Source organism: Bombus affinis, unplaced genomic scaffold, assembly GCF_024516045.1.
Source record: "Bombus affinis isolate iyBomAffi1 unplaced genomic scaffold, iyBomAffi1.2 ctg00000078.1, whole genome shotgun sequence".
Taxonomy (NCBI): domain Eukaryota; kingdom Metazoa; phylum Arthropoda; class Insecta; order Hymenoptera; family Apidae; genus Bombus; species Bombus affinis.
In genome coordinates this window covers 438,147-450,359 of record NW_026108827.1, presented here as the reverse complement: position 1 = coordinate 450,359, position 12,213 = coordinate 438,147, and the positions used below count along the sequence as shown (strand labels likewise).

Below are 12,213 nucleotides of genomic sequence, written 5' to 3'. Positions count from 1 at the left end.
ATGTTGTGGCAGTCTAACTCGATCTAAGGAAATAGAGAGGGAGGGGGTTGGGGGGGGGCAAAGCTTGTTAATCTGGAAAGAATACAAGCATCAATTTCAAGCACTTATAGAGAATCAAGCGGGCTTGTTAAGGTCGTAAGTTGGACAATTATCCCGTGTTAGGTTCAATCAGCTTAGTCCTACACAAAATTGATCGAATCATGTGAAAACAAATGTATTCTGATTTTTGTCGCAGATATTTCTGGTCTACGCACTCCAGTGCCCGCACAACTGATATTGAAACGCCTGATTTTCCCATATTCTACAGCGACAACATTACCTGATTTTTTACAACCATGAAGGACTCGAAAATACTTGCAATCCTCATCTGTTTGCAAATTATTTTCGTCACTTTCGTCCCGTCAGGGGCTGGTAAGTTGATACTGATTAATTATACCATCGAAATTCTATATAATGGCTACAAAAAATATTTGCATCATTACCCTCATTTCCTAACGAAGCGCGTTTTTTACCAAGTTTTATATTTCATTTCATAGTATCAAATCTCTGTAGTTACACGAAAGTATTAAATGATAGGAAACTTGATATACACGAATTTAATTAATTAATAAGTTAGTCGATATACAGCCATTATTATTTCATGTGAAATATTACAACGTCAAAAACTTAACGTTCTTGTACGTACAGTATTAATCACAAATTGTAAGAATGTTTACTGATAAGCAAAATAGATAATATGGAAAACGCAGACCTATGGAAAGAGAATTCCTGACATTAGACAGGAATACGCGATTGCACGAAATATTTTATGGTATGTCTGACATGGAGAATATATGCGGCGAAGTACGAAAAATTCATCCTGAGATATGTATACGACCTACGCGGTACGGGACGTGTTATAAATGGTTTCCGCCACTCAGCTGTATTTCAATTTGTGAACACGATCGAACAAATGACGCGACAATTATTAATTGCCGTCTCTGCCTTAGTAACGATTCGCGTTGGAACGAGGTCGAATCGTTCCGATTCCACGCGCGATTAACAAATAATTACAGTGGACATCAATTACTTGGATGACCTTCGTCATTTCAGCGTAGCATCGATGACATCCGGTAATTGGACTCAAAACGATTTGCTTAAAACGATTAATTTGATCAAACCAACCAATTATTTCAATTAATACAATCTGAACTTTAAATTCGCACGTCTTGTATATACACACCGGGCTCGAGAAAAGTTTTCATTCGTTCGAGTAGAACCTTCGTAGTTCTTGAGGACGCGTGTCGGTTCTCGGTGCTTTAATTCAACGGTGCTTTAATCTCATCGACGAAGCATCGATGCAACGAAGAAGCATCGTGATAGCCGCAATGCGGATCCGTTCGACAAAAATTTCCTGGTACGGTCGTTTTCGTAATGTTATTAACCGTTTTAGTGTCGGATGTTTCAATACTCCGTATCGGTTTGTGCTATGCAGCGCGATAGAGCTTCGTTTATTTATTTGCGAGGAGTACCGATCGACGCGATCGCGCTGCCCTTTTTCATCCTGTTTTTTTTCATCGAAATATACCGTTCGACGTGCTCGCGCTTCATTTCATCGGTTATACTGGAAGCGTTACAACAAACACTCAAAAGTTTGCGAAATATTTATGCTCTGCGTTTCGTTTGCGCGATAACATTCTATAATGCAGTATTTGGTTTTCCGATTCAAGAGGTAATTTTTTATATTGGTTTTTTTTATTTGGTTTATGATTATTTGAAAAACAAGTAATTACGAGAGGAAACTCTGATATGACTCACGACGAGCACGCTTGAGCGCGTTGCGAATTAATGATCGTGACCATACGTCGTGGCACAATTTACCACGGTACGCGAATTGAGCGATCACGCTGCGTGGTGTTAAAACGGTTAGCGTAACTGCGCGTACGATTGTCGAGGGGCAAAGATATTGACGTTGGTAATCGTTTTCAGTGGCTTTAGAAGAAAACTGTACTGATTTCGAAGGACAAGTTATCTCAAATGGGCTGCTGTATGTGCCGGGACCTTCGGTTTGCAGCCTTTGCGTCTGCTACCATTCGGAGCCAAAATGGTGCAAGGCTATCTTCTGTTCACCTCCTTTTGTAAGTATATGCTCATTCTAAAAGCAACCAGCTTAGCACAACCATGCGAAACTAAAGTACACCGTTAACGCTTGCATGCTGGTCGTTAAAACACATGCTGCGCGAATAGGGTACACAGCGATTCATTTAACTCGCCTTGAATTAGTTTTAGAAAGACAAACATGGACAGGGATAATTTTTGTCACGAGCCGTTTAATTTATTCGTTCATTAGAACGAATTAATTTACACCTGCTGAGATCGCGATTGATGCGACAAATTCGAAATCTTGTTCCATATAAATATTTTTAAACAAGCACGTCGTAAGCTTTGTATATTTTTTAATCGCAACGAAACTGTTCAGAGAAATGCTGAAATTATTAATTAGAAAAGGAGATTTCTACGCATCGTTGTAAAAGTGTCAGGGAAAATATTCGTGAAACAGTTACGTTGCTACAAGTTCTACAAGAAGAAATATTGAAAATCACGTTCCACTTATTCAGTTGCACGTGTAAAAGGTATCTTGCGTTCGCGCAAAAAATCTCTGAAGGATACATGCTTTATAATAATTGGAGTGTCGAAGTTGTTACGCGGATCGGCGTACACGTACCTTTTAATGAAACTAGGTTACCCATTCGTTATTCGTTCCTAATTTTCAGCTTCATGATTTTTACGCAATAAAATTTTATACACCTGTTCGGTTTATAAATGATTCAATTCAAATTTAACAGAATTAAAGTTGAAATAATCATTTGTACTTCATTAAAAGGTTCTTTCAGCATCTCGTTTTAATATTTTTATTGGTAATATTTTGTTGATCGTTATATTTAAATGGAGTTTTTCAAAGGAGAGACATTTTAAGGTAGGAAATGGACATACATTTATAATAAGAATTCAGAAGAAAGAATATTTCATACAGAAAGAAATATTCCGTATGTATAAATAACTACGCTATGAATTTTATATGTATCGGATATTCCTTCTGGTTAATGTATCTGATGTTTTTTCACGTGAGGTAGCGTATATTTGCATCTATATGTCTCTTCGTTTCTCAGTAGTAAAAGTTAGCATTCATGCGGCTGATAAGTAGTTACGCACTGACAACGAGAAACATAAAATGAGTAAGAAGCATGAGACATTCTATAGGAAAAATAAACTTGTTTTTATCTTTCATTGCATATTCGTCAGAATATTGTTAATAAATATTTAAGTTAAGATTTCAGTTGAAATAAATACATAGGATTAGACATTTATTTGTCGGAGATGAAAGAACACCGGAACCTTCCCTTCGGAACTTTGGGAAGACCCCTAGTACTGTAATTTAGATTTCACCATAGCCGAATTAAGAAACTGTTGTCATTCAATTCGACTGTACTTATTTGAGATTTATGATAGTGAGCTCGGGCTCGAGGCGACAACCAGTCGCCGAACGTAGTCGCGGTCAAGGGATGAACGTTTTGTCTAACAAAGGCATGAAGTAACTCTATAGCTCTCCTTAAAAGAAATACTTAGGACGGGGCACGACGGTAAGCATTTCAACGATTTCTGTCCCGTGGCTCGCCACACGCAGACTCTATTCTTTGAGTAAGATGATTACCAGATGTCGACGCGTCTCCACAGTACATGTTCAGCTAGCCCGAGGACCCGCTGTAAATCTTAAGATTTGTTTAACTAAAGTCCTTCAAACCGACAAACAGTCCTCGTCCCAACTACGAGAAAATAGGAGAAATCTATTTTTCTCACGAACGACGCTTCCTCTTCTCGAACTCTCTCTTAAGGGCGATTAGCACGCTTCCCTAACCACCAACATGGAAATTGGCCAATTAACAGTAACGCCAATTTCCCTCACTTTCTGAATGAAGGCTTTTCTCCACGAATCCGATGATTTCGTGCCCTTAGGCACACCCATCATGGTTTTCCTCGACAGCGTTACCGTGATGGAGAACCACTCTCCCGTACGATCTCAAAGACGATTCAAGTAACTCTCAGATACGTAGTGATTGCCCCATGCATTAACATTGAGTACAACTTAGACGTTGAAGAAAAGTAGAGTTCGTCATCCCCTTGACCGCGGATTCGTTAGTGAGCCTAGGATCATTGTCATTAGCTTCTCGAGTATCTAATTATCGCGATTACTTGTCCAATTTCATCATAGTCATATTTGCACTAGTAAATATCTCCTCTATTGCATAATGATCACGTCTAGCGCCAATAGGGATTCGTTTCACGCCCTTAACCCTAACTCAAATCTTAACGTCAACCCGACATATTTATATATGTATCTATGAACGCATTTGACATAAAATTTTGATAACGACTAAAATTATATATTCTGATATTAAATTAATTTAATGAGAATAAAAAACTAATTTTTTTAAACAAGATTTTGTATAAAGTTATATTTATTAGGAAAAGTTCGTCCATCCCTTTATAATATGATAGGATTAGACTCATAGCTGTGTAAATCATTTCATGGAATAGTATATGTGTGCGTGTGTGTTCTAAGTTTTTACTATAAAAATGCTAAATGTACTAGGAGACGTTTTTAAAAATTCATACATTTTTCTTCATCAAACATATCAATCGTTATATTGAAAAGTTAATTATCTTTTATTTGTTTCGAGCTGCACATTGATTGAGACATTCGTGTTGGTTATAATTGCGAATTTAACGCAACGAAGTTGTTTGAATCCCTTGCAAGCATGTAAATATATCTTCGAATTAATTGGTCAATTACTTGAGGTTGGAATTGAAAGAAAGGGAAAGGTGGAGGAGAAGTCTTGCGTTTGAATGCGGGACACTTTTAAAGCCCACAGTTCGCTGAAATTGCCAGAGAATTCAATTAAATGGCAAATTAAACCATTGAACTGAATCTGTTTCCAATCGCGAGCTTAGAAATTCTATCCTTTGAATTTTTATATCAGTCAACTTTCTTTTTGTACGTACGGTAACGAATATAATTCATGAATTAATGAAGTATGTAATTGGATGAAAGTTCTTCTCCCTGGATTCAGTTTAGACTAAGAAAAATTATATAATAACGAAATTATCAACTTAAAATTGATAGAGTGTATAGTTTTTTTTTCTTTTTTGCGTGAGGAGGGAAAAATGCTGTTACGCATACCCAGTGATCCGCATCACTGGGTTATGTGGGACTCGGGCCGATGTTGTTGCCATACCCACTAAAAACCCCTCCTCCTTTTTCCTTTGCTTCGAGGACAGACAACCCCGGTAAAACCTGTCGGCAGTCATCAGGGTTGTCCTTTCATGCCCCGTTGTATCTTCTTCTTCAGGCAGTTATTCTGTATATTCTGTATTGCTCTCGTCATCTTCTCAGCTAGTTCAGAATACTGGGCTGATCTCCTTCTGTGGTTCTTTGTTGTCTTGTATCTCTGCCTTCACTGCTCCGCGTAGTTGTTGTTGCTCTCGTTCTCCTCCTTGCTTCCATCAAGGCCTTCGCTGTCACCCTCCTGTGAGACATGACGGTCTTGCGAAATTGCCTGAATTTATCTCAGCTCTCGTTCTTGGCGGTCACCGTGGCGATCAGATTGTCCACGTCTATGTTCTCGCCAAGAGCGTTCTCCAGCTCAATCCTTCTGTCCGTTCACTTCGGGCACGTGAAGTCGGGAACGTCAACCGTTTCCAGTGCAAATTCAATTTTGAATCGCAATTTCCATGTTTGCGTGGCAAAAGCGTAAAATCGATAACGCACGCAAACATGTCTTCTTTGCTAATGGCGTACTATAAATATAAATGTAGTATCCAAATGGGTCGTTCTATTCTCGCATGCAGCTTTCTGCTTCCCAATCAAAAACTCTGTCCACTCCGCACGCTCCACACGCTCTGCCCACTCTACCTTTTCCCGTTCTTCGGAACAGGTATCCCGAAACCCCCGTGATCAAGGTCACGCAGCCTTTTCACGTAAACTGTCCACTTAAAGGACCCAACGGTACATTGTTTACAGTTCGGCCGATACCTTAGGCCTTCTGGCCCCGGTACTACATAAATATTTGAATAAATATTGCGAATTTCATATTGCTAAAAGATTTATACTATTTGTTCGTAAATAATCGTCGGATCTATATTTAAGTGGAAACTGCTGCATTAGATCTCTTTTCTTACTTAAAATTATTTGGATTGGTAACTTGGATGTAACATGTAATTTATTCTTCTTTTATAAATAGTGTACAGAAGACACCAATTCAGAGAAATGGAAGGAAAGTCTAAAAGCAAAGAAAATCTACAGGAAGATAAAACGTTCGAGCCTTGCCAGGCTATATAAGATGCTAAGTAATCTTCCTAGTCTTGCAGTTCTTTCTATTTTGATCAATAATTATTGGTATATGTTAGGAATGCAATTAGAATTTTTGTCCTCAAGCAAAGTATAATTTCAATTTTGTATGTAAACCAAAATATTAAATATCAAATAACCATCAAAAAAATTATATTGTATGGACTACTGTTTCTTTAAATATTTAAATATTTGATAAATATTGTTTATTTAAATATTTTAAATTGCATGAAAAAAAAAATGATGCAAATAAATCATAGGGCATTTTAACTAAAGAGACCAATATCTATTTAACAGTGATTAAATCGTCACCGTTTAACGCTCTATCTCTTTTATTAACTGTGCCTTGTTAAGCTACTGAGGATTACAGAGGATGCGTTTTTTTGATAAACAAACGTTCTGACAAATACGGCAGCAAAATCAGATATGTAGATTCTTACAACAGCAGTTATATTGTAGGAATTCCGTTTTTCAGAAGCTTTATTTGTGAAACGACAATTCGCCAGAGTACGGATTCACTGTAGTTATAGCTGTAGGATCTCTATCTAGTTGACAGATCTGCTTTACGTAAAGAATTCCTGTCTCTTGTTCTACTTTATCGCGATTCTCTCCTCACCTTATACGCTTTGTCGAGGAAAGTAATATCGCTACATATCTCGGCTCCGGTTACAATAATTAGTTTCCGCCTAAACTGCTAGAACCACGTAGCACGCACTCTACTCTCGTTTATTAAACATTCAGGCCATCTGATCGCATGCGACGAGTTTTATGTTAATCTCGACCAATTACAATATCTTTCTCTCGTTTACAAGGGACGACGAGACTAGCAGTTGCGTGCTTTCCAAAGCAAAAGCCGCGATATCTGCATGATAACCTAACCTCAACCGATTTTGTTGTACTATTCTTAAGTGGACTTCGTTTGTACCACTTTCGTAACAAAAATAGAATATCTAGAACACAGCATTCCGTTCTGCGATATTGTCAATTTCTAACATCTGAAACATCAGAGATAATTTTTTCCCTACAGTTGTAAATTTGTGTGAAAAATTACGAACGTAACGGTGTTTGGCGCATGTACAGTTCCCCCTCCCCCTCGCCCCTCCAACCATCATTTGCGTAGACATGCTAGAAAGATCCACTTTTCCACGGTGAAACTGTGTGTATTGTAATTTCATTTTGACAATGGTCCAACATCCTACTATGCATAAGTTTAATATCAATATAAGCAGGTTTCATGCCAAGTATTACATCTAACGTATAAGCACTAACCCTGGTTTTAAATACCTTATAGTAACACTGAAAAGATTATTCAGTAGGATGTCTGGCTCAACATCAATATTTTACTTAGAAGAGAATACGTCGAGAGCATGTTGGTGGATGGAATGGGAGATGAATGAAGGCTTACTTCTGTAAAATACATAAAATGGTAGTCGGAATGAATTTTGGCGCTTGGGGACAGAAAAAGAGCTGACTGATACTGTCATACACCTGAATTTATAAAATTTTGAAAATCGATGTAACCTTTGAACTTTATCGTATTCTGTTTCATAGCACAAATTATTCTTCCCGAAATGTACGTTTAGTGTTATAATATATTTGACCAATGGTTCTCAAATACTAGTTTTGCTGAAGCAATGGTGGAATTGGAGCAATTCTTTCTTCTTTTATTCTTTGAATGACCTGGATTTTCGAGTAGTCTAGTGACGATTGATCCGTACAATTAATCGATTTCTTCTTATTACAGAGCTGCAAGAGATTCCGCGTTGGACGCCGATGTTGTGAGTTCGAATGCCTGGATGAGGTTGGCACTGAGTATTGGTCCGGATCTGATGTGGTTATCGTCGATGGTTCACCTAAACTTGAAAAACATAGTGTATTGTGGACGCTGAGCTTAGTGATGGCAATTGTAATATTTTAATTTCTCAATAAAGATTCCGATGGCGCCGTTGACAAAATTCGTACCTTATAAACGTCGACGATTAGCTTCAGCCACCGGGAAAAGAAGTAGTGTACAATGTAGTGTGTTAACGAAGAATCATTTGTAACTGAATAATTATACCTTGAGAAGATTATACCTGAGTAATTATATTTATTCTTATTTTCTTCCCCTTTATTTCATTTGAATAGATTTTTGTATTCAAAGAGCGAGGTATTATTATTTCAGACGGGTTAATTTGTTTTTATATATGTCAAAAGAATGAAAGGAGATGACGATGAATCGGTGACAGGTAGAAAATTGTAATCTGTTGTATTTCCATGGTACTGTATACTTGATTATATTTTGTTCAATATTATTCATATTCTATCATGTAATTTGGGAATATACATACATATACATATATGAAAATATAGTGGTATACTTATCCCCTAATCTTTGTGATTTCTATGAAACTTTTATGATTCATTGTCACTTGTATGAAAGATGGAAATATAAAAAATTGATAAAATTATTAATAATATTTACAAAGAAAAAGTGAGCTGTTGGATATACAGGGTGGTTGGTAACTGGTAAAAAAAAGAAGTCGAAAATATACAAATTTTTCATTTGAGGCTTTGTTTTCGAGAAAATCGACTTTGAATTTTCGCTCGGTACGCGTGCACTTTATCACGTTTCGTTATAACGGATTTTATTGTAGATTGTGTTTCGATTGACGTTATGTTGATAAACCGTTCCAATATGTTGCAACGCGTTGCAGGCATACCGATCAAAAATTCAAAGTCGATTTTCTCGAAAATAAAGTCTCAAACGAAAAATTTTTATTCTATATTTTCGACTTCTTTTTTCGAGTAGAATCACCAATTTTCCGCCTGTACTATCAATTACCAACCAGCCTGTATGACAAAATTCTATTTTAAACACGAAACTCGCCACGAGTGGCTATTTTGTTTACGAAATTAAACGAATTTAATAAATGAAATGGCAAGGAAGGAACTACAAGTGACCGTCAAACTATTTTTATGCTTGAAAAGTAATTCGCAAAGTAATATAATATAATACTACCGATTTGTGTCTCTTTCAGAATTTTTTCTTAATCTCTTGTTTTTTTCCCTTCAAATTTATTATTTATTATTTATTCGGTGTCACGAAAACCGATTAAATATTAAATATCTTAAATATAGATTGAAATGAAAGCTTGTCAGTTCTCGTTCAATTGTCACTTCAAAGTTGTTAGTTCAAAGGTTCTCGTACATCATAAAGCAAGGGACCAAATCTTTAACTTATTACAAATTAAACCTTTTATTGTAATTACGAAAATTATGAAAGTCCCAAGCGAAACAAGTAGGGAACATGAACTGCTCAACGAACCAAAGAACGGCTCAGTGACAAAATTAATACAGTAAGGATCACAAATATTACAACATTACACTCTTACATCACATAATAGTTCTCTATACAAAAGATATATAGCGAATCGACTTTTCACAACGATAAGAATCAACAGAACCAATTAAGACCAGGCGAAACTCTCATAAGATAAGATATAGATAGATAAGAAATAAATTTAATAGTAAACACGTAGGTGAAACACTTGTTGAAATTTGCATCACTCGACACGAGCGAACCGTTCGGAAGGAAAACGCGTTCAGCCTCCAAGGCGGTGGAATTGGGATCACTTAATTAACTCCGTTTGAATCTATCTTGAATTAATTCTCGTTTAACGACCTGTGCGTATTCAACATCATAACATTTCCGACCATATCGTTCCCAGAAGATGAAACAGCACGATAAAACAGATGTGAATACCTATCACGAGCGAAACAGAAATGCGAAGATCCTTTGGAACGATAATAATAAAATTGCATGCATAGGAACCATGGATGGAACACAAGACAAAGGTGTAGATGGTATTATAAGCTTTGAAACGAGCGTATAGGACGAGAGAAATTGATCAAAAAATTGAGTTGAGCCCATTGAAGTTAGGAATAACATACTTTGATGTTTTGTTTAAAGGAGAGATATTGAGCTGTGAAAAAATTGTATAGGTTCTCTGAAGGTAAATAAGATTTTGTTGCTGAGTAAATAAACGAGATTTCAAGTTTCTCTTGAATATTGGAAATTTAAAGGTTTTGATGGTATTTTATCGTTATATTACTTCCAAATTTTAAAGGACCAAATCACATGGCTGATATTTTTAAAGTCTTTCTATACCTTTGAGGAAGTAAGATAAGGTTGATAGATAGTCGTTGTTGGTACTTAACCGAGTATGGTCATATAGTCGATTAAATGAAATTTCTATTCTTTCAGATATATATCGTCAAATATATATGTCGGATTAGGGTCAGGATTATGGAGAGGGGCGTTTGATGAATTCTCATTACAATTAGCCATTGCCGTGATACAATAAAGAGTTTACTAGCACAGGCTTATCAACAAGATTAGGCACTCGTAGCACTAGTGATAATGATCTTATGTTCGAAACGAATCCGCGGTCACGGGATGATAAACGTATGTTCTCGCACAGTTCAAGTCTAACTCTTTGTTAACTAGATGTGAGGTATTCACTGGTTGTAAGGTGGTACTGTCACTCGTCGATGAGATCGTACGAAAGAAAGAATCTCCGTCTCGATGATGCCGTCCAGGAAAACTATAATGGGTGTGTCTAAGGACATGAGATCCCCGGATTCGTCAACGAAAGCTTTCGTTCCAAAGGTGAGGGAAATTAGCGCTGTTGCTAATTTGTCGATCTCCATATCGGCGTTTTGAAAGAGATGCTGGCCGCCCTTGAGGGGAGGTTGTTGACGGGGGGCATCGTGGAAGATAGGTTTCTCCTATCTTCCCATAGTTGCAACAAAGTCTATTTGAAGGACTTCGCTTGACTAAATCTTAAGATCTATAACGGGTCCTCACGTTAGCTAAACATACACTACAAAGGCATGCCGACATCCGGCGATCATCTTACCCGGAGGACAAAATCTGCGTGTGGCGGGCCGCGGGATAGAAACTATTGAAGTATTTACTGCCACGTGTCGCTACGACTATTTCTTTTAAGGAGAGGTATAGAGTTACTCTGTGCCTTTGTTAGATAAAACGTTCATCCCTTTGACCGCGGCTACGTTCGGCGATTGATTGTCGCCTCGAGCCCAAGCTCATGATCATAAATCTCGAATAATCGGAGCGGCATTTGTTTAATCTAAGTTACAACGTTACGGTATTCCCGCGAATCCAAGGAGGGGTTCCGGTGTTCTTTCATCTCCGACATATATTATATATCAATGTTAATTGTTATCTGTGTTGGCGTAGTGAATAAACACATTGATGTTCGGTGTTTCAATTATCAGAATTATAATCGATGTTAAATGTATAGAGTGTCAAAAAATTATTTGTTGTAGCTGTGGAAGATGGAGATCTGTTAGAGAAAATGGATCATGAAATTGATCTTGAGTATAATTTTCAGACAAAATTTTTTATTGCATCATAAAGTACTTATCACGAGAAACGAAAGTTTCAGAAAACCCCTGGATCGTAAATGATTCGTTCTTTTGAAAAAAGCTGTTTAAAATTTCTTATACTAATCCTTATACTAATTGTGTATACTAATTGTATTTAGTATATTATGTTATAAATAATGGTTAATATAAGTATCAAAACAAATAGACAACAATTAATTAGATAACATCGTAATCCAGAATGATAAGCGAACAAAACGCAGTACTCAGACAGCAAACCCAACAAATCACAGTCATGCTACAACTAATTACAAACGTGCTAAGCAAAGAATAAAAAACGGACACTCTACAAATAGCAGCCTGGAACTCAAACGGCCTACAACAACGGGTCCTCGAAATTAAAACATTCATATACAGTAACAATATAGACAAACTACTTG

General features: G+C 36.9%; 1 long non-coding RNA gene across 1 annotated transcript; it reads left to right on the top strand.

The window, feature by feature from the left end:
• Positions 1-1,456: 1,456 nt before the first annotated feature.
• Positions 1,457-8,756, top strand: LOC126927207 (uncharacterized). The gene is made up of 2 exons (XR_007715287.1): positions 1,457-2,117; positions 8,130-8,756. It is a non-coding gene; the product is annotated as an uncharacterized LOC126927207 (long non-coding RNA).
• The last annotated feature ends 3,457 nt before the right edge of the window (positions 8,757-12,213 follow it).